Source organism: Chroicocephalus ridibundus, chromosome 6, assembly GCF_963924245.1.
Source record: "Chroicocephalus ridibundus chromosome 6, bChrRid1.1, whole genome shotgun sequence".
Lineage (NCBI taxonomy): Eukaryota > Metazoa > Chordata > Aves > Charadriiformes > Laridae > Chroicocephalus > Chroicocephalus ridibundus.
In genome coordinates, this window is record NC_086289.1 from 4,558,681 (window position 1) to 4,579,499 (window position 20,819).

The 20,819-nt window shown below is 44.2% G+C and overlaps 1 protein-coding gene across 3 annotated transcripts in view; it reads left to right on the forward strand.

Annotated features, from left to right (window-relative positions):
- The first annotated feature begins 3,539 nt into the window (after window positions 1-3,539).
- CHST15 (carbohydrate sulfotransferase 15) overlaps window positions 3,540-20,819 on the forward strand; it is a 50,885-nt gene continuing 33,605 nt past the window's right edge. The window contains exon 1 of one of the 3 annotated variants that reach the window (XM_063338381.1): window positions 3,540-3,693. The gene's annotated coding sequence lies outside the window, so the exon portion shown is untranslated. Of the gene's footprint in view, window positions 3,698-10,279; window positions 10,425-20,819 lie in introns of those variants that run through there. The other 2 variants (XM_063338382.1, XM_063338384.1) reach the window with 2 other exon arrangements.

The following is a 20,819-nucleotide window of genomic DNA, read 5'->3' on the forward strand; positions in this document are numbered from 1 at the left end:
AACGATACCCTTCAACAAGTACTTGGAGGGCATAAATATCACAAATAAAAAGGAAGTCTTTAAGGTGCTGAAGGACATACAACGCGGGATAAAAGGATGGCGTTAGGCAAAAGGAAACTGGCTCTCGACGCACATCATTAAAATCGAACAGACCTTTTGTGGGAAACCAAATTCTGACACGTTTATCTAGTCATGTTTCAGTGTTAATTTTTGCCTATTCTGGGAAAAAAAAAGGCATTGTCTTCAATTAAAGACTGAGCATGAACTCCCAGATGCACTCAAGGGATGTGCGTGCCAAGCAGAATAATTCCCAATCCAAGCTGGGAAAACAGCAAAAAAGCATTCCGAGTATTTGAAGGTCGATATACCTTTACTGAGATCTGAAGGATGTATAAGATATGAAATTAGCGATCTGTATTTTAGGGACGTGTCTGTTGCCAGGATACCGTGGGGAAAATAAAAGTAATAATGCATTTCTTTTAAACATACACATTCCATTAATTCCAGTGAGAGTTATACCAATGTTTTAATGGGAGGACAGACCACGAAGAAGAATAAATCTTCCTGCAATTTTCTCGGAGGACCAACTCACAGCTCAGAGCCCAGCATTGGAAGAAGAGACAAAATAGTTTCCACGGGGGCCGGGAGATGCACATCCCAACCCCAGCCCGTGTTAGAAAGCCACCGTGCATTCAACAGGACGGAACGCCTGCGTGAAATTCGGACTTTGCTGTGCCTCTGCTCAGCGGAGCGGCTCAGCGGCATGGCGCTGTAAGCCCTAAAACTGTTAAGTACAACATATATATCACCTTGTGGTTTTTCAGACTTACTGCATGGAAACTCCCCGGCTGAATTGAGAGCTCCCCACCCAGCAAATTATTTGCTTCCAGCTCCAGCTCCCTCTTTGCTTTCCTGGGCAAAGAGGGAATCCTGAACCTGCTCGCTCAGGCGGCTCTCTTGGGGAACTCGGCAGGTCTGTATTCTCCTTGCAGAAGGGGGACAGAGATGCTTTGGGGAAGTTTTCGTCTTTTCCTGCCCCAGCCCACATCCGTTTCTGGTGAGATTACAATTTGACGTAAGGGTATCGGTTTACGCTGGCACCCTGCAGCAACGTCCCTCGAGAAAAGCTTTGGAAAGCAGCGCCTGGTGACGGGAGGTCATGGGAAAAGGGCTCCCCAAAAGCAGCAGGAGCGGGAAGAAAGAGTCTCCCGGGTGCTTGCGGGTGATGAACTTCTCCCTCCGGTTTTTAGGGTTGGGAGGGAAGAAACCCAAAGCAGAAGCATCTGCCTGTGTAACCCCTCTTTGTGAGAACAACCTAAAGATGCTGATGCTGTTAACAGGCAGGCGGAGGAAGAGCAGCCCATTTCCCCGGATTAGCATCCCATTACAGCGGTGCTCTGAGGACGCGATCCGATCTGTTTATCCCAGGGTGAAATCTGGCGATAAACGCACAGTTCTGCCGCTGTCAAACCCAGCCGCCGGCCCTCTTCCCCAGATTTCTGCCCCCAACCGCGGTCAGCAGCAATAAGACTCCCCTGCATAAAAAAAAAAATCATCTTTAAAATTCACACACTTGCCCTCCTAGTCGTGGGCCTGCTTTTCAACACTACTAAAGGGCTTTCCCCTCTTTTGTATTAGATAAACCCGCTTAGAGCTAAGAATTATGTACAAACTTGTTTTAAAAGTGAGATGATCCTTTATATGTTGCAGAGTAAGTGCGGCAACCAGCAGAAATCATATTTACAGAGGTGGAGGTCGGGAGCTTTCGTTTTATGAAAACCAATCCAGTCAGAGAAGGTTTTACTATAATTTCTGTATTGAAATCTCTTCATTTCTTCCCTCTTTCAACGTCTTGAATAACGAGAATTAAAGTCCAGTCTTGGTTTTCAGATTTTTTTAGGCTATTCATTATGACTGTTCTTTTTCTGACTATCATTGCTCACGGTAACACAATTAATTCCTGGACAGTGATTTATTATGCCATAAAATTTTGTATTTTCCCTCCCCGTCTCACCAGGTAATGTTGAAGATAGTTTGTAAATGTCCATGAGATGGGCAGACACAACCCTGGAAGGTTGAGTGTGGATACGGCCATCAAGGTATTTACTCCAGCTGACGGTTGGTGAGGAATAGCGTGAACAGAGACTTCCCCAGGGAACAAAGATCTTGTTTTCATGACAACTTCTTTGATTTTTTTTTTTTTTTTTTAAAACACACAAAAAGGAAGGGAGTATAATTATGCAGAAATCTGGCTAAGCATAACTGCTATTCAGAGCATCCCAGGAGGCCCAAAAATGCCTTGGAGGGCAGCATATTTAACCCAGACCAGAAACACCGAATATGGGTGAATATTCTATAAATCACAGGTTTCACCTAGTGATTTAGTCAGGTGTTTTATTCTGTGAGATTTTTTTAGCGAAGAACTAGGTGAGAATCAGATGTGACCTGAACAGAGATACATACGGTGTGCTGTAGGAAACTTGGGGTTTTTTAAGTCAATCTCTTAGTTATTTATATACGGTCTTGCAGGTGTATAATCACCCCTTTGAAATTCCTGAACTGTTTGGCTCCCAATCACAGCTGTGTAATTTGGAAGCTTCTGGTTTGCATTTTACTATTAAGTTACATATGGTTTCACTTCAAAACAGATTCCCACAGACTTGTGTAAGTTTCAGATGCTTCTGAAAGTTATAACCAACGATGGACTTGATAATGAAAGGAAATACTAAAATACAGCATTCACTGCTCTTTCACATTTAGCTCATGCTTCTTAGCCTCAACTTCTTAGAAATAACATTGCTGAATATTAAACATGCGGGTTTAAGCCTGACAGCGGGTTCACTTTGCGTTAGGAGGGAAATATGAAGATCTTTCCTCCTCCAGTGTGCTCACACAAGCCTCGGCCAGCCGCAGACACTCACAGCTGCGCAACAACTTCCGATACCACCAGCTTTGCGAGGGTTGCATCAAACCTCCGTGTGAAACGGCGTGTGCTGCATCGCAGAAGGCATGTGTGTACATCACACGGACGACTTAATAAGCAGACTATACATTTACATGTCTATATATTTATGTATGCATGGTAGGATCCTCTTGGCTGAGTGAACCTTGCATTTATTGAGTTGAGGGTTTTGGCATCTCAGCCTGTGTTCGTGCCAATTTCAAAACCGGACCACGGCAGTAGGTGCTGCATGTGCTCTGCCAGGCGCCCGGCGTGAAAGTCTGACTTGCTCAAGCCAGGGAGACCCGGCAGCCGATGAGCAAACGTGTCTCCCCGGCTCCCCCCACGATTTGGGATGCTGGTTCCTTGGGACGGCTCGTATTTCCCATAGGATCGCCCAGGAGAGGCCCATCTCTATCCCAAAAGCTTCCCAACCAGCTGGTGCTGCCGGGACCGGCGAGCCGCGGGGGCGATGCCCGCCGGGACCCTCCCCCCCCGGGGATGAAGCGGGGGGGACGAGGGGGGGACGGACCGCTGGGGACCCCCCCGCCCCCGCCGAGCCGGCGGGGCCGAGCCGAGCGGCAGCACGCCGCCTCCCGGGCTGCGCAGCGCGGCCGGGGCTGCTCCCTCCCTCTTCTTCCTCCTCCTCCTCCTCCTCCTCCTCCTCCTCCTCCTCCCCCCCGCAGGGCAGAGCCGGCGGAGGCGGCGGATGGGAGGACGAGCGGGCGCGGAGCGGGACGGAGCCGGCGGAGGTAGGTGCGCTGGGGGGGGGGTGTGTGTGGGGGGGGTGATGATGATGAGGATGGGGTTGGGGGCTCCCCGGGCCGCGGCACCCCAAGTTTGGAGGCGGCGGGACTTTGCGGGAAGTTGGGCGACCGGCTCGGCGCGGCTGGGCTCCCGGTACGGCGGAGCGGAGCCCCGGGGCGGCGCGGGGGGGGGGGGGGGGGTCGGCCCCGGGAACGCCGTGCTCCCGCCGGGCTCCGGAGGTGCGGAAACCCCCTGCGGCTGCCACCCCCGCCTCCTCCATCCGCCGTACTCCAGGCGTAAAGCCTGGCCGTGCCTCCCCGGCAAAGCGCGGCGGGGACGGGAGTGTGTCCCCCCCCCGGCTCGGCGGGTGGGTCCTCGGGGCGTCCCCGGGGGGAGCATCCCCCGGTGCTCGGCAGCGGGGTGAGCGGAGAGGGGTGGGGGGGACACAGGGCTTTGGAACGTGCCCCTGAACAGGTTAGTAGCTGCGGGGAGGAGGGAATGATGACAAAGATGACAAAGATAATGCCATTTGCTGTCATCTGCGCTGGGCAGGTCCTGCCGCCAGCCGGGGAGCCGCGCAGGGGCTGCTTTCACGGGGGTTTGGGAGAGAAGGCACTTGGAAAAGGGCTTTCTCCCAAAGATTCATTTCATTCCGGCAGCGCATCCTACCTAGGATGGAGCCGTGGATGTGGATGTTGCCATTCACTGATGCATATTTTTAGGTGAAGAGGGGTATTTCTTAAAGGCAAGCTGTTGGCTGTTAAAAATAGCTTCATGGCATGCTTTTGCTGAGAATGCAGTCAAGGTTCAGTGACGGGTTATTATGGTTAGCGTCTGTTAAGCAACAATTCACCAGCTGAACTTTGGTGGTGTCATATATGTTTGGTTTTGATGTGTTTTTTTTTTTTCTTGTGCTGCTTCATTGTAATACTACAGCCGTGCTCTGCAGTGAATTGACTTTCTCAGACGCTGCTACGTTTGTAGGTTAATAGGATGGATGATAGTATTTCTAGGATGGTGCATCTAAACATCTACTGAACTTTCAGATATGGAAATGTGTTTATATTTAATTTTTTTTTATTCTGTGGTTCTATGGCCTAAAGTTCTCTTCATGTGCTTGCATATGACATTAGAATGGTTTCACTTCTTGGATTGTTAGCCAGACAAAAAAAATCACTATCGACTCCCGTCGAACAAACACGTGCCTTTTGTATTTTGTGCCTAAAAAAGGACAAGCAGTCAACTGAGCAGATTACAGATTAAAACTCAAAGCTTGCTGGACCTGTTCGTGAAGAGTAAATATTTTTCAGGTTTGCCTGAAAATCATAAGCGCTCGTTTGTGTAAGCAAACGCCTAATTGAACAGCACTGGGCTTGATGCTAAGTGGGGACTACTTGATCTCTGGCAAAAAGGGAAATTTCCATCAATAAGTGGTCACAACATATACATGAGCTGTACATACGTATTTATATCTATGCTATTTATATACATTGATATATGTACAGTCACACATATACATATACACTCACTTATAAACAGTAAATACTGATGGAATAATGTTGTCTTGAAGCTTTTTTTTGTCTGTGATTCAAATGTTGTCACACATCTCTTGCCCTGAGAGCTTCTCTGCTGCTGCTGGTGCCATTTCACTCTTGGGCATTGAGTCAAAGGATTCATCTGGCTCTTCACACGCCAAAAAAAAGAAAATCAATCTGAATGCAGAAAAGAGGAAACCACTTGCATGAAGATTTAGTAGTGAAACTACCTTTTTTTTTTTTTTTTTTTTTTTTAAATGGCACTTAGATCCCACGTAAGTGTAGTCACGGTGCCGTTCAGAAATCAATAACAAAATAGTTTTTATGGTTTGGATTTTGTAATAGGAGGACTAATCTCAAATTCAGAGTGTTTTATTTGGTGGTTTGTCACGGGAGCATGATGAAACAGTGGAGATTTACGTGACAAAACACAATTCCGCTAATGCAATGGAAGACAGTAATGGATTTTATCTTACTGCTAAACTAAAAGTAGATATCTGGAAACTGTATAAATGAGAAGGTTGAAGCAGACTCTCGTATTCGGATTATTTCACGTTGAAGTTACGTAATCCACTGGCAGCATTAGCGAGGATGGGATTAGGTACCCATAATCATAGAGGTGCCAATAAGATACCGCTTGTATTTTAACGTTTTCGTAAGCAACCTGCGGCTGGAGCTCTATGAGAACCAGGACTTTCAGTGGGCAAAGATTATGTTTGTAGCCCAGGTCATTTCAGTGTTACCGCGCGTGTTTTTAAAGGCGGGCTGTGCCCCAATACTAAAGTATCTCTCAAAGTACTTGTTTATATTTCAGGTCAATTTGTTAGGTGGATGACAGCAAACTCATCCAAAGTCCATGAGGTATTGCTAGCCGTGATACTACAGTAAGGATTTATCAAATTCCTCTGCCGATTTTCCTATGCTGAGCGCTTCCTCCTGTGTTCATGGGAGCAAAATTTTAAGGAGTTGTGACTCAGCGTTGTGTTACCATTACGTTCCATGTTTTGAACGTTGTTCAACATACCTTCTGTAGAGATAAGCCAGCAGCAGTGGCCTGATCTTGCCTAAATGACATATTGATTTAGGAAGTGAGAGCATCCAACTGTGTTTCTCTTTCGGTACAGATACATCACGCAGGTGAGGAGAGACATGACTTACTTAAATCTTTGCTGATATACTCCCTCCCCCTCCCAAGCCTTAATTACCCTGACAGTTACTGTATCCTTAAAGGCTGTATATCCCTCAATGAGAAACTCTGTGGAAATGTGCTATTAAATCATTCAGTGCTACTCTGGGTACCCCGGTGACGCGCATCACCCAGTTTCCAACATCCTATAGAGTTTGCAGGAGCTGTGCCCCGGTTTGAGCCGGGCTCCTTAATTGCTGTCTTCAGGCTTCAATTCCTCCCTTAACCCACCCATTTTCCTCCCTAAACCCACATGTTTTCCTCCCTGCCTCGCACAACGAGGGGTAACTCTGAATTCCCACCCTACTGCTTGGCTGGAGTTGTGTTGCTCAGCTGGAAGAATCCAAAGTGCTGTTGGAAAAAGAAGGTAGATTTCCAGTAAGAGAGCTTTTTTTCACTGCTCTCCCCCACAAATTAGTGTTTTTTTATTTATTTATGTGTTTTAGTGAAGTGCACTGTTTTCCTTACTGACGAAGTGCGGTGCCAGATTTGGAGTCTAAATACAGCTATTCACGCGAGGGGAAGGGATCTGTAAGCTTCTACAAGTTCTTATCTCAAAGTAGCCTGAATTACACCGATCTCCCCACTTACACTGCAATTCCACTAAAATTAGCTAATTATGTATAGCACTGTTGACCCATTCCCTTAAAAATACGTAGGGCTGTCCATGTATCTAACAGAAAGCGTGTCGTACAGTCACACTGTCTGTCCCTACGACCTTCTCATTTGTGTTTCCTGGGCTGAAAGACATGATTACAATTCCGTCCCGGTTAATTGCTTTGGTTTTTACATGCGAGGGAGACGGGAAAGCTACCGCGGAGCTGGAGTGCGGCAGGCGCCTTGCAATGGGAGCTCTGTAATCCTTTGATTACACAGCTGTGCCTGACATGCCACTAAACAGCACTTTAGGGGCAAGCAGTTAATGTAGCTTTGCCATGGAATATTTATTAATTTATGTTACACCTGGTTTCCAGCAGCTGTTGAACATGGCCGGTAAGCACTAGTTTTAAGGAGCGTGGCATCCTGTAGAAGGAGGAGATAGCCAGGTGATGTGCCTGATACCTAGTGAGAAGGAACAAAGGAAAACGATGTCCACTTGCGTGCCAGAGGCTGATGGCAATGGCAAGGCAGCGGTGGTGGTGAGAGACCAGATGTCATGATGAGTGTGAGTAGGACTGAGTGGTCCATGGCAGGCTCTGTCCTAATGCTCTACTTCTGTCCCCCTCTGGTAGCACACCAGAGGTCATGGACTCACCAACCCCAACCCATTGCCCTGCCTCTTCCCATTCCCAGATCCAGCTTCTTAAAATTCCCGCAATAGTTTCACAGAATCACAGAATGGCCAGGGTTGGAAGAGACCTCTGGAGATCATCTAGTCCAACTCCCTGCCAGAGCAGGGTCACCCAGAGCAGGTGGCACAGGAACGCGTCCAGGTGGGTTTGGAATGTCTCCAGAGACGGAGACTCCACCACCTCTCTGGGCAGCCTGTGCCAGGGCTCTGCCACCCTCAAAGTCAAGAAGTTCCTCCTCATGTTGAGTTGGAATTTCCTGTGTTCCAGTTTGCGCCTGTTGCCCCTTTTCCTGTCACCAGGCACCAGTGAGAAGAGTCTGGGCTCATCCTCTTGACACCTGCCCTGTAGATATTGATGAGCATTGATGAGATCCCCTCTCAGTCTTCTCCAGGCTGAAACGCGTGTTTTCCAAACCTCTACAGTAGCAAGCCTGCTGCTTTCCCTATGAACTTGCCAGAAATGAGGTAGTACGCGTAAGCTAACCCAGGTCCAGAAACATTTGTGGAGCTCGTGGTGCAGGAAACCTTCCTCCCTTGGTTTGCAGAGAGCAGCGAAAGCCCCTGCAGCACCAAGGATGGCGGAAGCCACTTGGCTGCCAAGGTGCTGCCTTCTGCGCGATGGGCTTCCTTTGAAATGAACGCAGTCGTGTGAAGAAACGTGGTGATGGAGAGATAGGGAGGCGACACAGGCCTTTATTCTTTTATATACCAAGCACTACTAAATACACACTTTTTATTCTAAAACCTAATGGGCCGTCATTTGGACTCATCAAATATGCCCACCGCTTTATAAATAGCCGCGTTTTTTTAATGCCAGCTCTGTATCTAAGGTAGGTCGTTCCTCACTGTACAAGGTGCAGATCTGTACCTAAATAGCAAAATACTAAAACTGACATTTTTCATTTGCTTCACGCCTTCCAGTAGGGAAAAATATGTTTCACAAGGAGATATTTTTCCTGTAAAAAAAACTTGATGTTCAGTGTGGGTGAATGTACCCTGCTATCTTACCATAAAATTAGAAAAACTGATGAGATTGAAAAAGACTTTTGTATTATTTTTTTTTTTTTTTTTTGCATATATTGGTGCGTGGCTTAAATCTGCCAAGTTTAAGTTAGACCTGGTGACTTCTCAGGATTGCGTGGAATATAGGGAAGGACATTTCTCTCAAATACCAGCAGTGATTGTGTTACAGGGGAGTTTTAACTGGGAAGAACTGGGAGATGAAACAAAAAGAGTGGAGAGAAAATGTGAAGTTCAAGGAGGTAGGGAGAAAAGAAGACAAGACTCCTTTGAAAAAATGCAAACTTCTGTAAGATACATAGGAAAAATAATGAAGATTTATCTGCAACGTGTACTTAGGGGATGGAAGAAGCCCGGTAGATGGTAGTGATGAGAGAGTGCCGTGAAAGCGGGCAGCACGTTAGACGTGAGCTTGCAGTATCGGATGGTTTCAGGTGATTGAAGATGAAAATGTCCTTATGTGCTCCACGTGCCCAGTTAAAGTTCAGGTCTTGGAGCAGGATGGGGGGAAAAAAAGCACTTAATGAAAGTGCTTTAGATCTGGCACCAAGTTAGTAGTGAGATACTTTTTTTTCCTGAGATCTCTCCTATTTGTTGGTAACAGAAATCAGGATTCGTGAAGGTTTTGCATGTGATTTGAAGAAAATATAAGAGCCCCGTGCTAAACTTGCTGTGCCTAAGCTAGGAGAGAATGGCCTGTGAGTGCCAGAATGTATTAATCCGAAGCAGGAGAAGGACTCTGACTGGTGCAGCCAGGAGGTTTGACTGTGTAAAGCTAGAAATGGGAGGAAATGGAGAAGGGTAGTTTAATAGATTATTAGGAGTGTGTATCACCTAATGAGACGGGCTTGCCTGCAGGGCCAGCTCTTCACAGGGGAGCTTCATCTCCTGAAAAACCCTTTACCAGGTCTTAAAAACACTTTTTTTGCAAGTCCATCAAACGCCTTATCTAATATTCCTCCCCAGCCTCTTTGATTTTGGCTACTTGTTAGTTGAGAAATTTATCTTCCGACCGAGCTATGTAGATATGAAATAGATAATGTTAAATAGATATTGTTAATGTTGAATAAGTGAAATGGATAATGAATGTGAAATTTCTAGGCTCCTCAAGGAATGCTCTGAAAGCTCAGCTTTTCATAGATCTATTTCACCATGTTAGGCCAGCGGTCGTGGTCCTCTTCTGTCTCCAGTCGCCGGTTAGTGCGTTTGTAGAGCGGCTGCTCTACAGCTCATCCTTCTGGTTTGGTTGCTGAAGCCGGAGGAAATTTCCTGGGGCCGTTTCTGGGAGGGCTCTTGGATGCCGCCTTGTTGGCGTGGAAGAGGAGCAGGTTGCACGTGGACATCGGGTGTCGAGCCCATGTCCCAGCTGATGCCAGTTCGGGTCCCCGAAGGAAGATGGGTTCATGCTGTGAGGTTGTGCTTCAGGATCAGGGACTCTTCGCTTGTTTTGTGGCTCCCTGGAGCTCTAGCCTGGGATAACCCCGTGATATCTGGGCTGTAACTGCATCTATTGCAAGTGCAGAGGTCAGATAAAAAGCCTGGGTAGAAACACTGCTGTGCGTTAAAGGCTACCCCTAGAAATTACAAGACGAGATACAGTGGTGGTCTCTTCATTTTAAAAAAGACAAAAACGCGTTCTTGAGCACTTCAGCGTCGAGTATTACAGCTTTACGCCCTGAGGAACTCATCGGAGCCATTCATAAGGTAAATAATTTAGATGAAAAATTTCATAAATTATAGAGCTATGAAAACAGTATCTCAGGTTGAGGATTAACTTGCCTGAGGAACAGACAAGGATAAATCAGAATGAAACCACTATCGCTCTTGACATTTAGTATTAGAATTACTTTGCAAAGCTATTTATACCAGCTTTAAAACAGTTTCAACAAGAAATGAGATGTGAGAGGTGAACAGAAGGGAACGGGAGAACCTAAGCTCATTCCTCTCGTTGTAGGAAAGAGCAAAGATTCATTTGTCTAACATCAGGCTATTTTAAGTACTGAAGTGTTTAACTCTTCAGAGAAGATTTTTGAATATCGCTAAGGAGATCAGCAAAATTAAAAATACACGGCATAGTAAAATAGATTATATATTGGTATCCATGGAAATCCCATGTGGATTTCTCTTGCATTAGGGTAGATCAAGAGTAACTCGGCTCTTGGTTCTCACTGGTGTAAGGGGGGACCAGAATCTGGCTCCTCCGAATTGTGGGCACTGGAAATATTTCCCAGTTGTTTTGGAGAAGTTCGGAGCCCTCTGCTCGGCGGCGTGTGCGGCTGCGGTGGTGGGGCCGGTACACCTGAGCAGCGGTCTGCTGCGCTCCACGGTGAGTAGCTTTTAGCTGAGCCCCCCACTACTTTATTTTTTTTTTTAATAAATTAGATTTCAGTAACTCTTTGGGTAAAATATCCTTCTTAGATGGCTTCAAATCACCTGCTGCTTATTTCTGCATTACAGCCTTAAAAACTGAGTGTTCTTCTTAGTGTGATACCAGAGTTGCAATAACTCATTTTGGTGCAATACAAGGGAATGCATGAAAAGCTTCTGCTGAGTTTTGATGGCTTTTTGTCTGTTAATGGTACCCATTAAGTGGGCATAGTGTAGCAATCTATTCCGTTTTCCAGTTTTTTTTTTTATCTTGCTATTCTAGTACGTTGGGTAATAAATGAAAAAAAAAAAAACAACCAAAAAAAACCCCAACAACCCAAACCCATTAAAAATGTACTGCGAAAATACAGGTAAGCGTGTAAATATCATCAGTGATTTTTGTTGGACTTTAACAATTCCTAGATTTTCAATATTAGAAAATGAACTGAAACTTTATGACACGGTATATTTCTGCATCATAAATACTTGCCTCTTACTGAAACAAGAATATCCCAGCCACAATCCCTAAAAATTTTACACTGCAGTATTTTAATAACCTTTTTGTGTATTTTTAAAGATAACAAATAATTCTGGAAGAGCCAATATCGTTAAGTTGCATTTAACAAAAAACCTGAGGGTTTCAAATGAGGTAATATAAATGCTGTGCTCATTCCAAACAGCAATTCTTGGGATGAACCTCGGGCTTCATTAAAGTCAATGAAACGCCTTCCTGCTGACTTCAGCATGCCAGGATTTAAAAAATAAAACAAAACGAAATTGAAATGGGATCTTAAAAAGTTTTCTTCTTGATGAGTGACTGGAGCCAAAGCCGTTCAGCTGTACTTTTCTATGCGTCTGTTCTTTACTTCAGCCAGAAGCGTTAAGGCGAAGGTAACGCCTGGTGGGGATGAGGGTGCGTGAAAAGGAAATAATATCTCTTTTTGAAATAGTATAGCAGTAATTGTGTCATCCCAGAGGTCCCCTTTTATTGGGACGCCGCAGGTGTGTGCGCCCGTTTCAGTGCTAAGGGAAGCTGACCCCGCTAAGGATGTTTAGGCCTTAAAAGTGATGGCAAGCCCCAAAATCTCACACCCTCATTTAAAGTATTGCATGACTGCGTTGTGTGGGTAGGAGTTTGGGCCGTCTTTTGCGCCAAGTGCAGCGTTCAGGCCTGGTTTTCGGGACATTTTTAGCTTTGTCCTTTTGACATCAAGGATTTTTTACGTAGCCATTGAATAGGAGGAAGGAATTAATTTGATTTAGCAATGTCAAACTGAAGATGAAGTTCCTCCGAGCACACCCTTCGAAGAACGCTCAATGGCTCTGGATTTAGCCTGCCATCCGCTTTAGTTTTGCAGGGATATTTTTGAACTTCCTCTGCTGATAAATATTTAGACTCTGTTTATATTTCATCTGATTTCTGTTAGACAGTGCTTAGAGATTTTTCTTCCATAAATACTTATTACTGAAGAAATTGGCGTTACAAGCCTTGAAATTGCAGCGCTTAGCAATTTTGTAATTTCAACTGTAGCTGACTGACAGTATATTTATTAATTATCCCAGGGAGACTTATAGCTTTCTAGGAGAGACCTTGATTTCTGGGCTGTGGGAGTGGGAAGGGGAGCTGTAATTGCTTTATGCCTGGGTTTATGCAGGTTTAGGTGCGGAAGGGCTTGGATGGGTTACACGTGACCGTCGCTGCGGATCAATAAGGTACGAAGAGCGGAAAGGCCGTTTCACGTTTGGAGAAGGCTGCTGCTAAGCTCAGAATGGGAATCACAGCTATTTCTTTTTCGTTTAGGTAAAGTCTAATGACAAACAGTTCAGAGAAGGCGGAGTTGATATTAATTGCTTTGGGCATGTGACGGCGGATTTCCTTATTTCCTTTGCAAAATTCTGTGCAGCTTTTTTTTTTTTTTTTTTTTGTTTTGACAGCCTGGCTCTGTACGATTCTCACTGGTGTTGCCCAGCTAAATCTTAGCGCCGTTTTGCTATGCCTTGCTAGTTAATTCCTTTTTTGGAGTCATGGTTTTCCTGATGTGACTATGGCAATCCCACTTCAATTAGGCAACAGCAGTTGTCACCATGCGTGGGGACCGGGATGCCAAGGAGTCTCACAAGTATCTGTGTCAAAATAAATAAATAAAACATCTAAGAAGCTGCGCTAAGAAGCAGCAAACTTAAAAATCGAACTGGTTAGCGGCATTGATATGAGTTACCTTATTATATTACAGCATATAGCCACCAGATGTCACTTATTTTGTGCACCACTCTGCTGCCGGGGAGAAATACACCCTTGAGATGTAAAAGAAATAGCAACTTGCTGTGAGTGGCTTTGTTTCTGTTTGCGTTCATAATTGGCAACCATCTCCCTTGATAAATATTTTCATCCTAAAATAGATTGTATGGACTTGTTTCTCGCAGATAAGATAGAGTCGCATTTTTTATGAGCCTTAAATGTCAGCAGTGACGTTTTGAAATTCAGACTTTAAGAAAATAATTAATAGGCTTACTAAGTTTTCAACAGGATGAAAGCACGTTTTAGGGGAAGGACAGTTTTATTATTATGAACTGCACTATCATTAGAGACACTTTAACCCGCGGCTTAAATGTACGTTCGTCTTCAGCCAAGTTAAAAGCAGTGAGATGGGTCTTGAAGTCATGCAGGCCTGAGAGCGAGACGGAAGTACACGTAGAGAGGGGAAGGATCACTTCTAAAATTAGAAAATAGCATCCACGTCTAGAATGATGCAATTCGTCCTCAGGTCTTTAAGGCTTCAAAGAAAAGTGTAAATAGAGAGAGAGAGAGAGAGAGAGGGATATGTCTTTAAAGTGGAAAAGGAGCACTTGGTACCCAACGCAAAGCTCTTTTTCCCGACCCCAATGAAGATGAAGAGTATCAGTGAGCAGGATGAGACGACTAATTGCTCATCAGCGAGAGCGGGCAAAAGGCTTGTGATGTGGGTCGTGGCATTCAATGGTGTGTTTTTTTCCTCCTGTGACCAGAGATGCTCCACTGATAGGCGCAGACCCTCTTCCTGCTGCATCGTGGCGTAAGCCTTGTGCTCATTTATTCTTCGGTCCGTACCCAAAGGCAGCACTGTTAGAAAGGGGAAATTTAATTTTCTGGACTTGAAGCAGAAAGACTGAACACTGAGTGGTTTCCTGAGGGGTGATGATTAGTGGTAGGGTTTTGGGGGGGTTTTTTGGTTTGGGTTTTTTTTTTCCCGGTGGTAGTACTGTAGTATGTTTTTATGTTTTAAATGTGTCTTCTACCTTGAATTTCAGTTTGTGATGGAGTCGTAGTCGCTCTGTGGATCTCATGCAGGGTGGAGGACGTAAATCCATCGCTCTGAGTGAATGATGTGGGAGTTGCTCTCGAAATTCTTTTCCCTTTAGGTCCTCAGGAGCAGCTTGCGTGAAAGGCTACCTACCGTCATTTTTCATCCGTGGTGACAAATGTGCTCTGGTGTGGCATTCACTAACTGCAGGCAGAGTATATGACACAGGCATTTTTTTCCCCCTTTTCTTCTATGCTTGAGCAAAAATAGAGGCGAGCAAAGCACTCCTTAACTAATAGAAATGGAGTGAATTAGTGTTTTAGCAGCTAGTATGAAACCAATTATATTAATGGGGGCTCCAGTGTTCTTTACTGAGAGTTGTCTATGAGACGGAGGGTTTCACTTCCTAGCTGCCCGTCTTGCACCATTGCTCCCGAAAATGCCACCTGCCAGCATTGGACCCACATAGTCCACCCTGCCACTGTCGTGCGACGGGGTCCTGGCGCGGCTCTAGGATGGGGAGTGCGATGGCAGCTTGGGAATGTTGGAAAAATTACTTTCCCTGTCTTTTGAACTGATGGAAAGACTGAAATTCCCTCCATTTAATGTGGTTACTGAGGGAAATTCAGATTCAATGCCGTCGGCCTTAGATGGTTTATTTCGAACTGGGTTGCCAGTGACTTTCTATTTTGTACAATAGTTATCTGAATTTTGTTCAAAGTCCCCATGTGATGGGATTCTGGGTGGTGAGTTGGGAGATGTAGGTTTTTCTTGGACTTCTGCCTTTTTATGTCACGTGCCAGTAGGTCAGGTATGGCATAGTCGGTGTGGTAGGCAACGCACGTCAGTACCCTGTCATTTTGTCATCCACAAACTGAAAAGCACTCTGACATCTGCCACTGGGAGTTACTCCAAGAAAGTGAGTACTGTCCGTGCCCCAGGGGTCTGGTAGACATTCGCGTTAAGCAAACTCTGAGATACGTTTGAGTGGACTCTACCACCCCCCCGAATCTGCTGCGTATGGCATGAATGTTTGCAAGGAAACTGCTGCCTTTACCCATTTAATTAGTTTTTCAGACTGGACACAAGCTTCTATATGAAAAGATTAATGAAGTAATATATATGTTGCATTTAAATGTTCATATTTGCAGAATACATTTTGTCTGTTCCAGATCAGTTTTGCTGGCGTAGCGTAGCCCTGTACGAGTAACCTTTAGGAGGAAGAGTTAGAATAACTTCAAAGCCAAGTTTTCGCGTGTAAAGGAAGAAAAAAGCATATAAATGTAAGGTTTTGCTTTTATTATCAAAGTCTAATTTATAACACTGGGCCGTGCAATAAAGAAACGGGCGTATATTATCAGCATAGAATTTATTTTTTCGCTTAATGAGAACAACTGAAATTTTCTAAGTTTATAGATTATTCTGAACTTCTGAAGTCATTTGCTTTGATTATAAATGTTTTGGATACTGAAGACATTTTTGAGGATTTAAACATGGAGGAAAGTTGTAAATTAAAGGAAATGATCAGTGGTGAGACTATAATTTTACACACCGAGGATGAATGGTTTTCTACTTTAATTTCTCCACATAGTGGTGAAGTAACTGCTATAAAAGCAGTGGGACTGACTCAGTTATTCACATGGTAGGTTTCGTTTTTGTCCACTAGAAAGAGTTTATCCGTTGGGGCCAAAGAGCCGATCCCTGGCCACCTTCCCTGGTTAGAAGTTCTACTCCAGCTGTGGAAAGCGGGACCTGCTCTACTGAAGCACGTTGGAGATGCAGAAGGGGATTGTCATAGTCGAGATGCCAACCCCTGAAAGCATAAACAAAGAGATGGACTTGTAGAACAATTATGTTGACAAAGGGTGGAGGGTTGTCATGGGGAGAACACCCATGGTTAAAAAACCCAACCGAAACAACCAATTTGGCTGACAACCTCATTGCAATGAGCAACCTGGTCTAGTGGGAGGTGTCCCTCCCCATTGCAGGGCATTGGAACTAGTTGATCTTTAAGGTCCCTTCCAACCTATACCATTGTATGATTCTATGATTGCCCAGACTCATGGAGGCTCTCACATCAGGGTGACAAGGCTGCTGAATTGGTGTTGGAACTGTTTCTGTTGAAGCCAGGGCAAGCCAGAACTGGTGGGAGGAGGGCAGCTTTGCTCTTCTGGGACCTCCTCTGCGTAGGACATAACGTAGGGTGGAGGGATCGCAGTGTCCAAAACTGCTCCTGCCGGCTGCTGAGTCACATTCCTGAAGCTTTGATGGAAGATGTGGCATTTCTATTGCATGTTGCTCTCCTTAGATGTGGGCGTGGAGTGATTTTTGTAGAAGACAATGACCGATACGGCTTTTTGTGGCAACTGCTGTGTTTTGTTGACAGCATTCTTGAGGGTGGAAAATGTTAAAGGAAACTGAGCATGAGCCAACTTGTACAGTGCCTTATTTCTGAAACCGTACAGCTCCTTTTGGTGACCACTAAAAAAACAGGTGTAACTCAATAGCCTTATTGATAGAGCAGGTCAATATAGACCCGTTTTTCATGTTTCTCTGGATTCAAGGCACTAAAAGAACCATTGTCTCTGGAGCTGCACTTTGATGCATCAGTTGGACTGAGCTCTTCTGCTGACAAATACAGTGTGTTTCTACACCGTTACCTGCATATAATGTATGTATTTTTATTGATCATTGCTTTGTAGTGGCCGGGTCTCACTTTTGAGAAATGAACACCGCTTTCCTGGAGCACTTGTGTCATCACTTATTTGATAGGGTTTTTGGGGTTTACCTTGGTGTTATTATTTATATCATATAGTAGTGCTTAGAAACCATAAACGGGCTTGGAAGCCATCTCTTCCAGCCCTGAGGCACCCTAGTAAGCTTTTATTTCCGTGTAGTCCCTGCTGCAGACATATATTAAGGAATTTCTAGTTTATTTCCCATAAAAAATATCCCCTCCAAATGCATCTGTATGCTCTTGATGCCATCTTAGTCTCCTGCGTGTCTGAAAGCTTTGAATGCATTAACAGCCTAAACCAAGTTACTGCATTAATCTCAGGAAATCAAAGATTCATGTCTTTGACTCAAGGTAGAGTAAACACTATTGGCAACAGAGAAATTTAACAGATAGAAATGCATTTCAAAACTTGGGAGGTATTTTTGCTGGAGATGGTTTTTGGTTGGATATGTTAATTCTGATGAAGTCAGAGTTTATAGGTCCTTGCAAAGTATGTTATGGGGTATATTTTGGAGATGTTTCTACTTCCCTGCAGAGTTCTATAATGTTTTTCTGCATTAGAATCTAAGCTTTTTGCGTTATCATCAGCAGTCATGCATCCGTTCTTGAAAAGTTGGCTGCCAGCTGCAGTTGATGGACTTTGCGTCACTTCGGATTCCTTCTGCGAATTGCTTCAGTAAATGGTTTATTTCAAGAAGTGGAACCTGAGCTCCAGAACTACTGTTGATCTGATTTCAGCTGGACGTCCTATAGCGACTGTGCATCCTCTTCTATTTGTCTAGAACCAAATAGATCAACACGCAGTGCTGTTTAAAAATAAAACCTCATTTTACCTCCGTCTGTCCGCTTTTGAGCTTTTCTGCCCTGGAACCCTCAGGGACACGGGGATTTTTCATTGGGAGTGAGAGCTTTCTGGCTGGAGCAGAGCATTTAAGAGCAATTGTTCTCCCTTTCTCCTTAAAGCTGCGTCCTCGGCCAGGAGATGGTCTGTCCCAGAAAGCAAGTGAGAGGAGCATCCAGGCATCCCTGCGTTAGCACCCAAGAGGTGTTCAGGTAGGGATCAGTAAGGACCACCATATGAATTAGGTACTTGTGCCGTCTGGAAGCTCTAACAGTAGGTGGGATTTTCTTTTCTTTTTTTTTTTTTTTTTTTAATTTCTCAATGCAAGGCCTTATAAAGTGAATTTTGACCTTCTCTTACAGTTTAAGCAGAGAGATAGTGGAAGGTTAGTTTGACGCAGTCTCCCTACAACAGAAATTAAATAATTAACATCTCCATCGTGGGGGGAAAAAAAAAAAGTCTTTTAGAGAGCTTGCCTCGGGTTGCCTCTGCACCGCAAATAAAGACCGTCTAGTTTGCTAGACTAAATGTTGCCTTTATCTTGCAGAAAATGTTGCAGAAGGGGCAGCGTGTGAGGGAGTGCGTGCCAAATTCTTGGTGCGTTCATCAGTACGCCGAGTTGGTTGGTTTGGGGTTGGTGTGGTTTTGGTTTTGTTTTTTTTTTTTTTGGTGGTTGTTCTTTCCATGGAATTTCAGTAAAGAAAGTTCTGAGATTTTTATCTTGTTTGTTTACAATCTGCAGTCCAGCAAAGTGCAACGTGAAGCATGAAAAGGTATTTGTGGTTGTGTTCTTTCCAAGTGGAAAACAAATATACTGAAGCCAAACACGGGAGAAACCTGCAGGAACACACAGTCAAAGTCAAGGGAGTCAGCGAGTCCAGTGGCTGAGGAACAGATTTATCTTATTATTATGGATTTTACACTATTTACTTACTGGCTCCCATACATAGTGTGGCTTTCTTCCTTTTTGATATTAGTGTTGTAAACGGGGGTCTTCATGCAGCCGCAAGATGACTGGGATAGAGTTTACCACGTTACGAAAATTGTATCGAGAGCTGTGATTATTTTTGAGAGGCTGGTGAAAGAAGGAAACACCTTCTCTTTCTTGTAATAGCGGAAATCAGTAAATGAAGGTAGTTGAATTCCTTTGAAGTGCGTGGTAGAAGTGGTGTTCTTTAGCTGTGATGATCTAAAGACAGAAGAGAGGACGATATTGAGCGTTTAATCCTTTAGGTTCCACATCAAGTATGTGCTCTGCCTCTAAAGATATATGTCAGTAGCAACAGAAAACAGGGTATAGTCATGCAGAAACCTCTTCAGAATGATGGTGTCTTCTAAGCTGGTTCATAAGAATTTGTTGCAGTTCTATGTAGTTAAAGAGCACGTGATACGGATGAGTGATGGAGTCTAACCCTTCGATGAAACGCTCTGAGTGTCAGTAGGAGGCTTTGGAAGTAAATGTTGCTTGACTTATGCAGAATCAACACTTTTCTATGACGCTGAAAGCAATATAATATATTATAACAGAAGGGTTTTTGCGTAATGAGCTGTAGTCAGAAGTCACCGGCAGGAATCTTGTCCAGTGATACTGTGTTACTCTTACAGAGGTAACTAATTAGCAATTTCTTGAGAATACTTAGACCTTTTTGGGTATCTCCACTTGGGCTTTGAATCTACTTTACTTCGGAACAAGTGCGTAGTTTCTTGGTGCTTTAATGGGCTGAGATTTATCTGCTGTGTTGCTGCTTAAAGAATGAAAGTTGTTGAACATTTAGAAAAGTTGCTGCTAAGCTTGGAACACAGGTTTGGGTTTTTTTGTTTTTTTGTTTTTTTGTTTTTTTTTAAGTATTGCAACAAAGCCACAGTTGTGATTTGGCCTCAATGAATAGTTTTTGTTGACTAATTTTTTGTTTGAATTTGCAAGAAACTTTAATGACAGACTCTAATACTGAGTTTGTCTTTTCAGGATGCAGCTGTGTATGTTTCCTTTCACCCACTCAGCACTCGATGAAAGATGAAATGCCCTATTCATGAAAAAGTACTTACACAACACTTATGTACAGATGAGAAATGTTTTTCCATCCATTTTAATGTATGTCTCATGGAGAAGGTACCGTATATGAGTCACAACAAAAAAACCTGCAGATGACTGTGCTAAGATAGTAAAGTTTACGGAGAAAACGCACTTTGGAGGTGGAGCAAAATCCCTTCTCGGTCACTAAAAATCAAACGAGCAGCTGTTAGCATATACGTTGCTCTAGAACTGTCACAACAACATTGTCTTTAAAGCAACGTTAAGTATCACGTAGATTGATTCCCTTCAGAAAGACGGCTTATTTATGAAGCGTGAAGGTATATCAACTGAATTCTAGTAGATACCGTTTGGTTGCGTTATTGCATGCAAAAACATTTTACCACACCATGAGATAGGCAGGCACTGAAGGCATTACGTTATGCACGTTCTATTTATTCCATAGAATGTTATGCATCCCTCAAAACCAGCCTTAAATTAGCAGCTGATCTCTCACAACCCACAAGATTTAGCAATCCGTACTGTATGCCACTTGCAAAGCGGCAGTGAGTATTAGATTTCAGACGGTAGAAAGAATATGTTTCTCACTTTAAATCAACTTGAGGTAGCAGCTGCTAAAATCAAGTAAAATCAAATGTGTAAAAAGGACAAGATGGTAATCAGAGTAACATAACTGTGAATGCCCACTGTTTTGCAGCCTGCCGAGGCTGAAAATGCTTGGCAGGACCGTTGGAAATATTCTCAGAACATTTTTCTCCCACGTGCTGGTTCTCGACCAGTAATCGATGCAAGAGACAAAGACCCGGGCTTAAAATAAATCTTCAGCACTGAAAGATCGCTT